Genomic DNA, 15276 nt, shown 5'->3' on the forward strand with positions numbered 1-15276 from the left:
TCTTATCACATGGCTTCAGCGATGTCATTGTGTGGGTGGAGCTGGGCTGTGGCTCTGTGAGCTGATTTTTGTTTCACTTTTACATTTGCCTGCTGTGGACTTAGACAGAGAACAGAAGTGTTTTAGTCTGTCTCTATATTTTTATTTTAAAGAGTTGCTCCAAGACAAAAAGAAACATTGATTATAGCTACCTGCTGTTTTGGTAACTTAAAATATATAGTTGATATACCTTCAATTCGCCAAGAGGCAGAGAGAGCGAGTGAACATTAGGCTTTATTAATCATGAACTTGCCTTGCCAGAGTCGGTTGTACAGATGAATGCCACCCATAGGCGGCCAGTCTATATAAGGCTCCGGTGAGGGCGGAGCCAGAGGCGGAGCCCACCGGGGTTACAGTACAGTACCTGGAAGCAGCTCGTATCACCACTTCCTGGTCATAGGTTACAGTATCATACATGCATTAGGTGAATACATTCACCACATTCACCCCCTGTTAAAAAAATCAAGTCCAGTGGGGGTGACGTGGGGTCATTACATATTCAGTCTATCTGGAGGCCGGATCATTCTCTTCGACCTCCGCAGCTCTGATGGTGCGGTGGGCACAGTTATTGCAGGTGGTGACTCCAGGGGCGTGTGTCTGGAGCTTGAGCCTCAGTCTGGCATGTCGGAGGCGGTTGGGGTGTGGGGGTAGGCAGGGGGGGTGATGGGTGGTGGCAGTGTCAGCGCGGGACAATACAGGAGACCCAGGGGGGCGTACGGGGCGCTGGGGGTGGCGGCAGGCAGCAGGGAGGGGGGGGGCGCGTTGGCAGGGGAACCAGCTGGCGCCAGGTCCCATAGGGAGACCGTATCTTGCCGTCCGTCCTGGTGCGCGATGTAGGTGTACTGGGGGTTGGCATGGAGCAGCTGGACCCTCTCGACTAGGGGGGACGGTCTTATGGCTCCTCATGTGCCTCCGGAGAAGGACTGGTCCCAGAGTTGTCAGCCAAGATGGAAGCGAGACCCCAGAGATGGACTTCCTGGGGAAGATAAACAAACGATCGTGAGGGATCTCGTTCATGGCTGTGCAGAGGAGCGATCCGATGGAGTGGAGGGCGTCGGGGAGGACCTCCTGCCAGCGGGGAATCTGGAGACTTCTACACCTGAGGGCCAGAAGGACTGCCTTCCATACCGTCGCGTTCTCCCTCTCCACCTGCCCATTTCCCTGCGGGTTATAGCTCATAGTCCTGCTCGAGGCGATGCCTTTGCTGAGCAGGTACTGATGTAGCTCATCACTCATGAACGATGTGCCCCGGTCGCTGTGGACGCAGGCAGGGAAACCGAACAGCGTGAGGATGCTGTGCAGTGCCGTTATCACAGTGGCCGAGGTCATGTCGGGGCAGGGGACAGCGAAGGGTAAGCGGGAGTACTCATTGATGACGGTGAGGAAGCATATATTACGGTTGGTGGAGGGGAGGGGCCCTTTGAAGTCAATGCTTAGGCGCTCAAAGGGCCGGGAGGCCTTTACCAGGCGGGCCTTGTCTGGCCGGTAGAAGTGCGGTTTGCACTCCGCACAGACTTGGCAGTCCTTGGTCATGGCCTTGACCTCCTCGGTGGAGAAGGGCAGATTGTGGGCCTTAATTTTTTTTTTTTTTTTTTTTTTATAAATTTAGATTAGCCAATTATTTTTTTCCAATTAAGGGGCAATTTAGCGTGGCCAATCCACCTACTTTGCACATTTTTGGGTTGTGGGGGCGAAACCCACGCAGACACGGGGAGAACGTGCAAACTCCACACGGACAGTGACCCAGAGCCGGGATCGAACCTGGGACCTCAGCGCCGTGAGGCGGTTGTGCTAACCACTAGGCCACCGTGCTGCCCTGATTGTGGGCCTTAATGAAGTGGGTAAGCCGGGTGACCCCCGGGTGACAGAGGTCATTGTGGATAGCCCGAAGTCGGTCATCTTGCGTGCTGGCGCATGTGCCGCGGGACAGGGCATCTGGGGGCTCGTTGAACTTCCCAGGACGATATTTGATATCGTAATTGTAGGTGGAGAGTTCGATCCTCCACCTCAAGATTTTGTCATTTTTTATTTTGCCTTTTTGTGCGTTGTCAAACATGAAGGCTACCGGCCGCTGGTCGGTGACGAGGGTGAACCTCCTACCGGCTAGGTAGTGCCTCCAGTGCCGCACGGCTTCCACTATGGCTTGTGCTTCCTTCTCGACCGAGGGGTGTCGAATTTCGGAAGCATGGAGGGTCCTAGAGAAGAATGCTACTGGCCTGCCCGCCTGGTCGAGTGTGGCGGCCAGTGCAACATCTGTGCATCGCTCTCTACCTGGAAGGGGATGGACTCGTCTACCGCGTGCATTGCGGCCTTGGTGATGTTCACCTTGATGCAGCTGAAGGTCGAGCGGGCCTCATCCTTCAGGGGAAAAGTGGTGATTTGAATAAGTGGGCGGGCTTTGTCCGCATAGTTGGGGACCCACTGGGTGTAGTAGTAGAACAGCCCCAGGCATCGTTTTAGGGCCTTGAGGCTGTGGGGAGGGGGGAGTTCTGTGAGGGGGCGCATCCGGTCGGGGTCGGGCACTAGGACTCCGTTCTCCACGACGTAGCCGAGGATGGCTAGTCGGGTAGTACGGAAGACGCACTTTTCTTTGTTGTGTGTGAGATTTAGTGATTGGGCGACCTGGAGGAACCTCTGGAGGTTGGCGTCATGGTCCTGCTGATCATGGCCGCAGATGGTCACATTGTCCAAGTGCGGGTATGTAGCCTGCAAACGGTACTGGTCCACCATTCGGTCCATCGTTCTCTGAAAGACCGAGACCCCGTTAGTGAGGCCGAAGGGGACTCTGAGGAAGTGGAAGAGTCGGCCGGCTGCTTCAAAGGCAGTGTAGTGGCGCTCTTCCGGGTGGATTGGGAGCTGGTGGTAGGCCGACTTCAGATCGACCGTGGAGAACACACGGTACTGTGCGATAGGGTTGACCATCTCCGCTATGCGGGAGAGGGGGTACGCATCCAGTTGCGTGAACCGGTTGACCATCTCCGCTATGCGGGGGAGGGGGTACGCATCCAGTTGCGTGAATTGGTTAATTGTCTGGCTGTAGACCACAACCATCCGATTCTTTTCCCCGGTCTGGACGACCACCACTTACGCTCTCCAGGGGCTGTTGCTGACCTCGATGATCCCTTCACTCAACAGTCGCTGGACCTCCGACTTGATAAACGTCATGTCTAGCGAACTGTAGCGCCTGCTCCTGGTGGCGATGGGCTTACAGTCAGGAGTGAGGTTCGCACAGAGTGAAGGGGGGGGGGAGACCTTGAGGGTCGTGAGGCTGCACACCGCGAGGGGGGGGGGGGGCAAGGGTCCGCCAAACTGTAGGGTCAGGCTTCGGTGATTACACTGAAAACCCAATCTGAGGTGGGGGAGGACGCAGAGCTTTAAACGAGTGTACTCTGCCCCCTGCATCGCGAGATTGGCGATACAGTACCCCCGGATCTGAACCGAATGGGACCCGGAGGCAAGGGAGATTGTTTGGGAGGCTGGGTAGGTGTGGAGGGAGCAGCGCCTTACCTTACGGGGTGGACAAAGCTCTCCGTGCTCCCGGAGTCGAAAAGACAGGAGGGTCTCGTGCCCGTTGACCCTGACAACCACCACGGAGTTCTTCAGCTGTTTCGGCTGCGAGTGGTCAAGAGTGACTGTACCCAGCTGCGGGTAGCCTGTGTGGTCGGTGGAATCACAAGATGGCGGCCCCCATGAGTCGCACGTGTCAGGCTGGGGCGAAGGTGGCGACCAAGATGGCCGCCCCCATCGGTCGCACATGTTGGTCGGTGCTAGAGCCGGCGGCCCCCACGAGTTGCACAATGCTGATGACGCATCTGACGGGGCGTTCCGGGCAGGCACACAGCCGCATTGCGGGGTCTGTGGGGCTGCGAGTCCATGGGTCGGGCCTGGTGAGTTTTCGATTTCTGAGCCTTAGGTCGGCCCAGACAGACTCTATCGAAGTGCCCCTTTTCCCCCGCAGTTGCTGCACGTCGCTGTGCGGGCTGGGCAACGCTGCCGGGGGTGTTGACCCTGGCCGCAGAAGTAGCACTGCGGTTCCCCGGGCTGGGCTGGCAGCCACGTGGCGCAAGCCTGCTACGTAGTCGGGTCCGATGGGGGCCACGACGAGGGTGTCCACGAGGGGTTCGCCAGGTCCGCGGGGAACGTACTGAGGCTCTGGTAGGCCACCTCGAGCGAGGTAGCTAGCTTTATTGTGTCCCGCAGGTTGGAGATCCCGTTTTCCAGCAGGCGCTGCCTGATGTAGTTCGAGCGGACCCCCGCCACGTAGGTGTCCCGGATCTGAGTTCATGTGTTCCTCCGCCGTCATATCTCGATAGCTGCAGCTCCTCGCGAGTAGGGTCAGGGTTTCCAGATACTCGTCCAGCGATTCTCCGGCGCGTTGACAGAGAGTAGTGTTATGGGAGAGGTGTTTTCAGAACCCCAAAATGTAACATGGAGTTCAACCAACCTCCCCCTTTAATGGATTGTTGCTTTTGAAGCACACGGCTTGTTCTCTAGGTGTGTTACAATTATGCACACGTGGTTTTTACAACCAAACAATGTTTATTCCATGAACTCAACTTAACCTTTTAAAATAAACATTGGATCTCTTAACACCCCTTACTTCAAAGATAACCCCAAAAATAATACACTACCCAATCCTGCACACTGTTCCTAAACACATCCAAACGACTTCACCTTCACAAAAACAGTAACACCAGGTTACAGTTAATATATATTTTCTGTTGGATGGGAAAGATATATCAGCCTGCAGTCCGAGCACGTTTTCATGCAGCACACAGCCAACACAGGCACTTCTCAAAATGCTTTCTCAGGGCTGACTTTTTCCTTTCAAGCAGCGCTCAGCAAAACACAGACACTCCCAGCTGCTCTCTCAAAACTGAAACTAAAATCTTCAAAATGACTGAGCTAAAACCCAGCTCCACCCACACTCTGACATCACTGCATTTCTTAAAGGTACTCTCACATGACAGTAGTGAGGAGGTGTCTGGCGAACCCCTCATTTACAGGCTTCACGAAGTGTGCCTTGAGGGTTGCGACTGCCGCCTTGTACGTGGCCGCTTTCTCGATCATTATTGAGATTCGATGGCTCACCCAAGCGTGGAGGAGTCACAGCTTGAGGGTCTTCGTGGGAAGCGTTGTGGAGGAGTCGAGGTAGGCCTCGAAGCATCAAAGCCAATGTTCAAATATTTCCTTGGCTTTGGACCAGCGGGTGTCGAGTTCAAGCCTGTCTGGCTTTAGAGCGGCTTCCATAGTGCTGTCTATGATTAATAAATTGATGTACCTTCAATTCACCGAGAGGCAAAGAGTGCGAGTGAACATTAGGCTTTATTAATCATGAACTTGCCTAGCCAGAGTCGGTTGTACAGATGAGCACTTTTAGAAACGAGCACTTTTCCAGGAGACACATCCGGAGTGAGACTCATACAGAGTGGGAGATTTAAACTTGGTAATTTGGTGCAGTGAGGTAAATCAGCAAAGGTAAGTGGAAAATCTAATTCTGCTGTTTTTCAGTTAAAAGTGCAGTGTGGAGCTTAGTGTCTGATTGGTTGAAGCTGCCCCCACCCTAATTGCTGAGAGGCAGTTATCTGTCAATCACCTGAGGCCTGTTGAGGCCTGTTTAGGGGCACATTGTATTATTCTCTTTGAAGTTAAGGTTTTTTTTTGAGTCATCGGTTAGCTGAGGTCTGTATAAAAGACAGACAGAGAACGCACACAGTAAGAGAGCACTTTTCCAGGAGACTCATCCGGAGTGAGACTCATACAGAGTGGGAGATTGAAACTTGGTAATTTGGTGCAGTGAGGTAATTCGGTGCAGAGTGTGAGGAGGTGCTTTTTAACCCTGGTAAGTGACTGGTAAGTAGTCTCTCGTTTTCCTTTCATTGTCTAATTTATTTATTTTTATTTTGAAATTGTAGTTGTTTAAGTTTACCAAGGGTTTAAGACATGGCAGGAGATCCCAGACCCGTGTCATGCTCCTCGTGTGCAATGTGGGAGCTCAGGGACACGTCCACTGTCCCTGGCTCCTTCACGTGCAAGAAGTGTGTTCAGTTGCAGCTCTTGTTAGACCGCTTGACGGCTCTGGAGCTGCGGATGGACTCACTTTGGAGCATCCGCGATGCTGAGGAGGTCATGGATAGCACGTTTAGCGAGTTGGTCACACCGCAGGTGAAGGTTACTGAGGGAGATAGAAAATGGGTGACCAAAAGAAAGAGCAAGAGTAGGAAGGCAGTGCAGGTGTCCCCTGCGGTCATCTCCCTGCAAAACAGATATACCGCTTTGGATACTGTTGAGGGAGATGGCTTACCAGGGGAAGGCAGCAGCAGCCAGGTTCATGGCACCGTGGCTGGCTCTGCTGCACAGCAGGGCAGGAAGAAAAATGGCAGGGCTATAGTGGTAGGGGACTCGATCGTAAGGGGAATAGACAGGCGGTTCTGTGGACGCAATCGAGACTCCAGGATGGTATGTTGCCTCCCTGGTGCAAGGGTCAAGGATGTCTCGGAGCGGCTGCAGGACATTCTGGGGGGGGGGGAGGGTGAACAGCCAGCTGTCGTGGTGCACATAGGCACCAACGATATAGGTAAAAAACGGGATGAGGTCCTACAAGCGGAATTCAGGGAGTTAGGAGTTAAACTAAAAAGTAGGACCTCAAAGGTAGTAATCTCAGGATTGCTACCAGTGCCACGAGCTAGTCAGAGTAGGAATGTCAGGATAGATAGGATGAATGCGTGGCTCGAGAGATGGTGCAAGAGGGAGGGATTCAAATTCCTGGGGCATTGGGACCGCTTCTGGGGGAGGTGGGACCAGTACAAACCGGACGGTCTGCACTTGGGCAGGACTGGAACCGATGTCCTGGGGGGGGGGTGTTTTCTAGAGCTGTTGGGGAGGGTTTAAACTAATGTGGCAGGGGGATGGGAACCAATGCTGGAAGTTGGAAGGTAGTAAAACAGGGACAGAAACAAAAGGAAGTAAGGGGAAAAGTGCAAGGCAGAGAAGACATAGTCAGAAATCCATAAGGGCGACAGTACAAGGTACAGTGACTGAGGGGAGCACAGTGAATAGGCCCAGTAATAACAAAAGGAATAAAACTGGAGATGTTAAGATTCAAAACAGAGGTAAAAAAACCAACATAAGTGTACTTTACCTGAATGCTCGTAGTATTCGGAATAAAGTAAATGAGTTGGTGGCACAAATCATCGTAAATGACTATGATTTAGTGGCCATTACTGAAACATGGTTAAAGGATGGTCACGACTGGGAGTTAAATATCCGAGGGTATCAAACTATTCGGAAGGACAGAGTGGATGGTAAGGGAGGTGGTGTTGCTCTGTTATTTAAGGATGACATCCGGGCAATAGTAAGGGATGACATCGGTGCTATGGAGGATAAGGTTGAATCCATTTGGGTGGAAATCAGGAATAGTAAGGCGAAAAAGTCACTGATAGGAGTAGTCTATCGGCCACCAAATAGTAACGAGATGGTGGGGCAGGCAATAAACAAAGAAATAACTGATGCATGTAGAAATGGTACAGCAGTTATCATGGGGGATTTTAATCTACATGTCAATTGGTTTAACCAGGTCGGTCAAGGCAACCGTGAGGAGGAGTTTATAGAATGTATCCGCGATAGTTTCCTAGAACAGTATGTAATGGAACCTACGAGGGAACAAGCGGTCCTAGATCTTGTCCTGTGTAATGAGACAGGATTGATTCATCCTCTCATAGTTAGGGATCCTCTCGGAAGGAGCGATCACAATATGGTGGAATTTAAAATACAGATGGAGGGTGAGAAAGTAAAATCAAATACTAGTGTTTTGTGTTTAAACAAAGGAGATTACAAGGGGATGAGAGAAGAACTAGCTAAGGTAGACTGGGAGCTAAGACTTTATGGTGGAACAGTTGAGGAACAGTGGAGAACCTTCCAAGCGATTTTTCACAGTGCTCAGCAAAGGTTTATACCAACAAAAAGGAAGGACGGAAGAAAGAGGGAAAATCGACCGTGGATATCTAAGGAAATAAGGGAGAGTATCAAATTGAAGGAAAAAGCATATAAAGTGGCAAAGATTGCTGGGAGATTAGAGGACTGGGAAATCTTTAGGGGGCAACAGAAAGCTACTAAAAAAGCTATAAAGATGAGTAAGATAGAGTATGAGAGTAATCTTGCTCAGAATATAAATGATGTGGAGATGCCGGCGTTGGACTGGGGTGAGCACAGTAAGAAGTCTTACAACACCAGGTTAAAGTCCAACAGGTTTGTTTCAAACACGAGCTTTCGGAGCACGGCTCCTTCTTCAGGTGAATGGAAAGGCTTGTTCCAGAAATGTTTATATAGACACAGTCAGAGATGCCCCGGAATGCGAGCACCTGCAGGCAATCAAATCATCAAAGATGCAGAGAGAGAGTGGAATGTAATGCGACATGAATCCTGTAGGAAAGGATGTCCCGAAGCGTGGTACATTGGCGAGACCATGCAGACACTGCGACAACGAATAAACGGGCATCATGCGACTATCAACAGGCAGGACTGTTCCCTTCCAGTTGGGGAACACTTCAGCAGTCAAGGACATTCAGCCTCTGATCTCCGGGTCAGCATTCTACAAGGAGGCCTTCAGGAGACGCGACAACGCAAAATTGCTGAGCAAAAACTTATAGCTAAGTTCCGCACGCATGAATGCGGACTCAACCGGGATCTGGGATTCATGTCGCATTACATTCGGCCCCCACCAACAAGCCTGGACTTGCAGAGGCCTACCGACTGTACTGGCTTGGGACAATTCACACCTCTTTAACCTGGAGTTACCTCTCTCTCTGCATCTTTGATGATTTGATTGCCTGCAGGTGCTCGCATTCCGGGGCATCTCTGACTGTGTCTATATAAACATTTCTGGAACAAGCCTTTCCATTCACCTGAAGAAGGAGCCGTGCTCCAAAAGCTCGTGTTTGAAACAAACCTGTTGGACTTTAACCTGGTGTTGTAAGACTTCTTACTCAGAATATAAAAACAGACAGTAAAAGTTTTTACAAATATATAAGACAAAAAAGAGTGGCTAAGGTAAATATTGGTCCTTTAGAGGATGAGAAGGGAGTTTTAATAATGGGAAATGAGGAAATGGCTGAGGAACTGAACAGGTTTTTTGGGTCGGTCTTCACAGTGGAAGACACAAATAACATGCCAGCGACTGATAGAAATGAGGCTATGACAGGTGAGGACCTTGAGAGGATTGTTATCACTTAGGAGGGAGTGATGGGCAAGCTAATGGGGCTAAAGGTAGACAAGTCTCCTGGCCCTGATGGAATGCATCCCAGAGTGCTAAAAGAGATGGCTAGGGAAATTGCAGATGCACTAGTGATAATTTACCGAAATTCACTAGACTCTGGGGTGGTCCCGGTGGATGGAAATTAGCAAACGTGACGCCACTGTTTAAAAAAGGAGGTAGGCAGAAAGCAGGAAATTATAGGCCAGTGAGTTTAACTTCGGTAATAGGGAAGATGCTGGAATCTATCATCAAGGAAGAAATTGCGAGGCATCTGGATAGAAATTGTCCCATTGGGCAGACGCAGCATGGGTTCGTTAAAGGCAGGTCATGCCTAACTAATTTAGTGGAATTTTTTGAGGACATTACCAGTGCAGTAGATAACGGGGAGCCGATGGATGTGGTTAATCTGGATTTCCAGAAAGCCTTTGACAAGGTGCCACACAAAAGGTTGCTGCATAAGATAAAGATGCATGGCATTAAGGGTAAAGTAGTAGCATGGATAGAGGATTGGTTAATTAATAGAAAGCAAAGAGTTGGGATAAATGGGTGTTTCTCTGGTTGGCAATCAGTAGCTAGTGGTGTCCCTCAGGGATCCGTGTTGGGCCCACAATTGTTCACAATTTACATTGATGATTTGGAGTTGGGGACCAAGGGCAATGTGTCCAAGTTTGCAGATGACACTAAGATGAGTGGTAAAGCGAAAAGTGCAGAGGATACTGGAAGTCTGCAGAGGGATTTGGATAGGTTAAGTGAATGGGCGCGGGTCTGGCAGATGGAATACAATGTTGACAAATGTGAGGTTATCCATTTTGGTAGGAATAACAGCAAACGGGATTATTATTTAAACGATAAAATATTAAAGCATGCCGCTGTTCAGAGGGACTTGGGTGTGCTAGTGCATGAGTCACAGAAGGTTGGTTTACAAGTGCAACAGGTGATTAAGAAGGCAAATGGAATTTTGTCCTTCATTGCTAGAGGGATGGAGTTTAAGACTAGGGAGGTTATGTTGCAATTGTATAAGGTGTTAGTGCGGCCACACCTGGAGTATTGTGTTCAGTTTTGGTCTCCTTACTTGAGAAAGGACGTACTGGCGCTGGAGGGTGTGCAGAGGAGATTCACTAGGTTAATCCCAGAGCTGAAGGGGTTGGATTATGAGGAGAGGTTGAGTAGACTGGGACTGTACTCGTTGGAATTTAGAAGGATGAGGGGGGATCTTATAGAAACATTTAAAATTATGAAGGGAATAGATAGGATAGATGCGGGCAGGTTGTTTCCACTGGCGGGTGACAGCAGAACTAGGGGGCATAGCCTCAAAATAAGGGGAAGTAGATTTAGAACTGAGTTTAGGAGGAACTTCTTCACCCAAAGGGTTGTGAATCTATGGAATTCCTTGCCCAGTGAAGCAGTTGAGGCTCCTTCATTACATGTTTTTAAGGTAAAGATAGATAGTTTTTTGAAGAATAAAGGGATTAAGGGTTATGGTGTTCGGGCCGGAAAGTGGAGCTGAGTCCACAAAAGATCAGCCATGATCTAATTGAATGGCGGAGCAGGCTCGAGGGGCCAGATGGCCTACTCCTGCTCCTAGTTCTTATGTTCTTATGAATGCCGTCTACAGGCGGCCGGTCTATATATGGCTCCGGTGAGGGCGGAGCCCACCGGGGTTACAGTACAGTACCTGGAAGCAGCTCGTATCACCACTTCCTGGTCATAGGTTACAGTATCATACATGCATGAGGTGAATACATTCACCACATTAGTTTGCTTTTTGGAAGATTTAAACCTGGTGGTGAGACGGGGTCAGAAACTCAGGAAAAGCCAGTCTTATTCAAGTGAGAATGCAGAGTGCTGGGCCATGCCCTTGAACAGGGGTTTCTTTGGTTTATGGGATTTTGTTTTTGAATTGGAACAGTTAAGGGGGAATTCATGAAGGGTTATACACAGATTACTGTAGCTGTGTTTGTAATTAATAAAAATTCTTGCTGTGAGTGTTTTGTACAAATGTTAAGTAAATTCTTAGAACAAAGCTTGGCTCTTTCAGAGGCTCAGACGTTTTTGGGAGTAGAGAAGGTCACGCGCAGTACCTTACAAATGGAGACTAAAAAGAGGCTTTTAGATTTGGCAAAAATATTGCAGTTAACATTGCCTGACAAAATACGAAAAGAGGTAATTGTGGCAGAACTGAGCATTTAAAAATTGCATGAGACAGTCAGAATCATTGGAAATGACAAGAATTCTATGACAGATCAAGCAGCTTGAACATGAAAAAGAATTAAAACAGCTCAGAGCCACAGCCCAGCTCCGCCCACACAATGACATCACTGAAGCCATGTGATAAGACAGAAAACCTTTCTTAAAGGGACACTCACAGAACAAGAGAGTCCGAGGGAAATACTGCAGTTAGCATGAGATACCAGCCGTAGAACACGTTGGTACTAGGAAAACTCATTGGGCATTGAATCCTCAAAGAAATAACTGTCGACAGTGTCATGAACTTGTCGCTTTAAGAAATGTTTGGCTGCTCATGTTAGTGCTGTGATGTCAGAGTGTGGGTGGAGCTGAGCTCTGGTTCTGCTTTTTAGTTTCACTTTGAGAAAAGCTTGGTGTGTCTCTGTCTTTTTGGTTTTGTTTTTCAGCGTGTTGCAGCTGAAGTCAGACAAAGCAGCTGTACTGCTGTTCTCTGGCACGAAGGGCTATCTCTTAACCATTTGGTGAATTCAGAATGATTATTGAATATAAACTCTGATGTGCTTCTGTTTAAAGGTTTGTTAAGTCTTCTGGGTGTTAAAAGGACAGCATACAGATTACTTAGTGTTGTATTCTTTGGGCGGTGTATTTGATTTACTGGTTGCTAGGATGTTCACTGTTTGTTTTAGAAAAGTTAACTTGAGTTCATTGAATAAACATTGTTTTGCTTTGAAAATAACTTTTCCATTTCTGCTGTACCACACCAGAGTGGGCTCCCCATACCACACTCTATTAAAAGTTGTGGGTCACGTGAACTCCATGATACACTTTGGGATTCTCTAAACCCTGGCCCATAACAACGGGCATTGATCACATATCAAACGACAGTGGTAGTGAACCAGATTCTGGAAATTCCAAGACCGAAAATGACCATAAGGAATAGTAATCTGAATTAAAGAGCGGTGACAGGGATGAAGAGTCAGACAAGAGTTCTGAATCCAATTTTGGTTGTGATTACAAGGTAGATTTTGGTCGTGATTATGAGGTAATCAGCTGCTAAGGAATAGACCTGTCACTAACAAATTGTAACAAAGTCCAAAGCTTGGAAAGACAGCAAATCAGAAGTGACTTGGACTTTTCTGAAAGTAATTTGTTACAACCTCTTGCGGTAAATCCATCGCCATCCACTTCAGGTGCAAACAGAGCATGCCTGCTTTGAAGGAAAATATACACGATAGCTTGGCATCAGTTATTCAGGATGAGGACGGTAAGGACCGTGAAGTGACACCAAGTGAACAGCTGGTTAATCCATATCCTTTTAAAGGTCCACAGTGCCTCTTCCAGGTACAGGAAGCAAATAGCAAAGGGGGTGAGATAATCAGATCCTTTTACAAATTAAGGGGAAGGTGGATGGAGAACCATGCCACCGCATCCATTAACAAAACCAGAAGGTTCATGAAGCCAATAATGTGTCATGCCCGATTCTGAAAGAAGAACAATTGAAATCTGGAAAGCACAAATTGTTTCAGTCCAAATTACTAAATGGAGAGGGGGCTGTGATTACGAAGACCCCACTGAGGAGGTAGAAGCTGTAAAACAAAGAATGGTGCAGATACAGCCAGTCAACTCTGCAGAGATTGAACCCTGAGCTGTACTATTCGCTGAAGGTGCAGCAAAAGACAGAATGTAAAGCTGAAGAGCGTTTATTGATTGAAAATGAGCCAAACATTTTCCTCAGCATTGACAATACTGCTTGTAGTTTAGTTGTGCAGCAACCTCGAAATTTGGATAAACATTCATTGGACGATCAGAAAAGACTGACTGCATTACAGAAGAGACAGATATAATAAAGACACTGAAAGTTATTGGGGAACACCAGGGGGCACTTGGTTAGCTAATCATGATGTAGGCATAAGATACTCTGAACCAATCAAGCCACATCTGTCTCGACTAAAACCATAGAGACTGGCTCAGTTAGAGACTGAAATACAATGCATGTTGGACATGTTGCGTAACAAGTGAAAACGCTGTGGTCCACAGAATGGCAAGTCGGGATTGCGAGATGGACAGCCATGTTAGTGGACAAACCGGTGCTGACCGCTCCAGACCATTTAAAATGGCCACAGATGCCAGCGACCTGGGGGGTAGGGGCCGTGCTACTGCAAGACGATGATGCAGGAATAGAGAGGTCAGTGGGATATATTTCAGAAAACTACGTCTGTGTCAAAGTGTTCCACCATTGAAAAGGAAGCCGTGCTACTAGCCCTACTGCACTTTGACGTACATGTCCGGCATGACAATCAACAAAGCTTAGTTTTCACAGACCATAATCCACTTGAGTTTACAGAAACGTTTAAAACCTGGAAACAAGATTGTTCCGTTTATTATTACAGCAGTTCAATGCTAAAATTCTACAAATTTCTGGAACGGATAATGTGATTGCGGAGGCTTTGAAACGCGTTTAACGGTTGACTGGTTACCAATGTAGCTACTAGGAGCGGAACTTGCATAATGGGGATGGATATGTATTTGATTTGTGTCTTGCATACCTCACGATGAAACAACCGTGCCTGGAGGTTTCATTCTTTGAGGTGGGTGGAGAAGGAGGAGATGCAAGGGTCCTGCTCGTTATTCACTTCTTTCCCCTTTCTTTTATTTTGCTGTTGCACCTTTGATCCGTGGATGATTGATGGACATCTCACTTTAAGGCAAGCTGCCTGCAAGAAGCCTGTACTTTTATTTCAAACAGAAGCAGCACGGTAGCACGCGTGGCTAGCACTGTGGCTTCACAGCGCCAGGGTCCCAGGTTCGATTCCCCGCTGGGTCACTGTCTGTGCGGAGTCTGCACGTTCTCCCCGTATCTGCATGGGTTTCCTCCGGGTGCTCCCACATTCCAACAACGTGCAGGTTAGGTGGATTGGCCGTGCTAAATTGCCCTTAGTGTCCAAAAAGGTTAGGAGGGGTTATTGGGTTACGGGGGATAGGGTGGAAGTGAGGGCTTAAGTGGGTCGGTGCAGACTCGATGGGCCGAATGGCCTCCTTCTGCACTGCATGTTAATCCGGAAGACTGTTTAAACTGGTGATTGCAGCCTGGCTGGAGGCAGCGAGGACACGGTTTGATGGAATGGTGCGGTGGCCAAAGGCTGCGCTCTGCACGGTAACAGGCGGTGATTGGATCAGATTCCACCGATATGTTTTTCAAAGTCCTGACACTTGCGCGTTTGGTTTCACTTTTGATTCTGGCGCAGCCCGGTGAAGAGATCCAACTAACTCTCTCCAGAAAGCCACGGAGAGGGCTGACTCTCTCCGGCTAGCCTTGGTGTGCTGTTTCCTTGAGAGTGCGCAGGCCTGAAGACAAACCACGAGCTGGAAGCAAAATAAAGTGTCCGTGCGGATAGAGACCCGAATGTGATTCTCAAGCTGAAGGACCAGTTTGATGGGAAATAAGGTGTCTCTCCAGAAAGCCTGCTGCCTGTGAGTACCGCACTTTCTAAGCTACAGAGACCCTGAATGAATTAATCAACAACAAAGATCATTACAGGCTGTGAACCAGGGACTTTAATATACAGGCTGTGAGATGTTCGAAAAGGAACCACCATAGATATCATAGAATTTACAGTGCAGGAGGCCATTCGGCCCATCGAGTCTGCACCAGCTCTTGGAAAGAGCACCCTACCCAAGGTCAACACCTCCACTTTATCCACATAACCCAGTAACCCCACCCAACACTAAGGGCAATTTATCGTGGCCAATCCACCTAACCTGCACATCTTTGGACTGTGGGAGGAAACCGGAGCACC

This window comes from Scyliorhinus canicula, chromosome 21, assembly GCF_902713615.1.
Source record: "Scyliorhinus canicula chromosome 21, sScyCan1.1, whole genome shotgun sequence".
Taxonomy (NCBI): domain Eukaryota; kingdom Metazoa; phylum Chordata; class Chondrichthyes; order Carcharhiniformes; family Scyliorhinidae; genus Scyliorhinus; species Scyliorhinus canicula.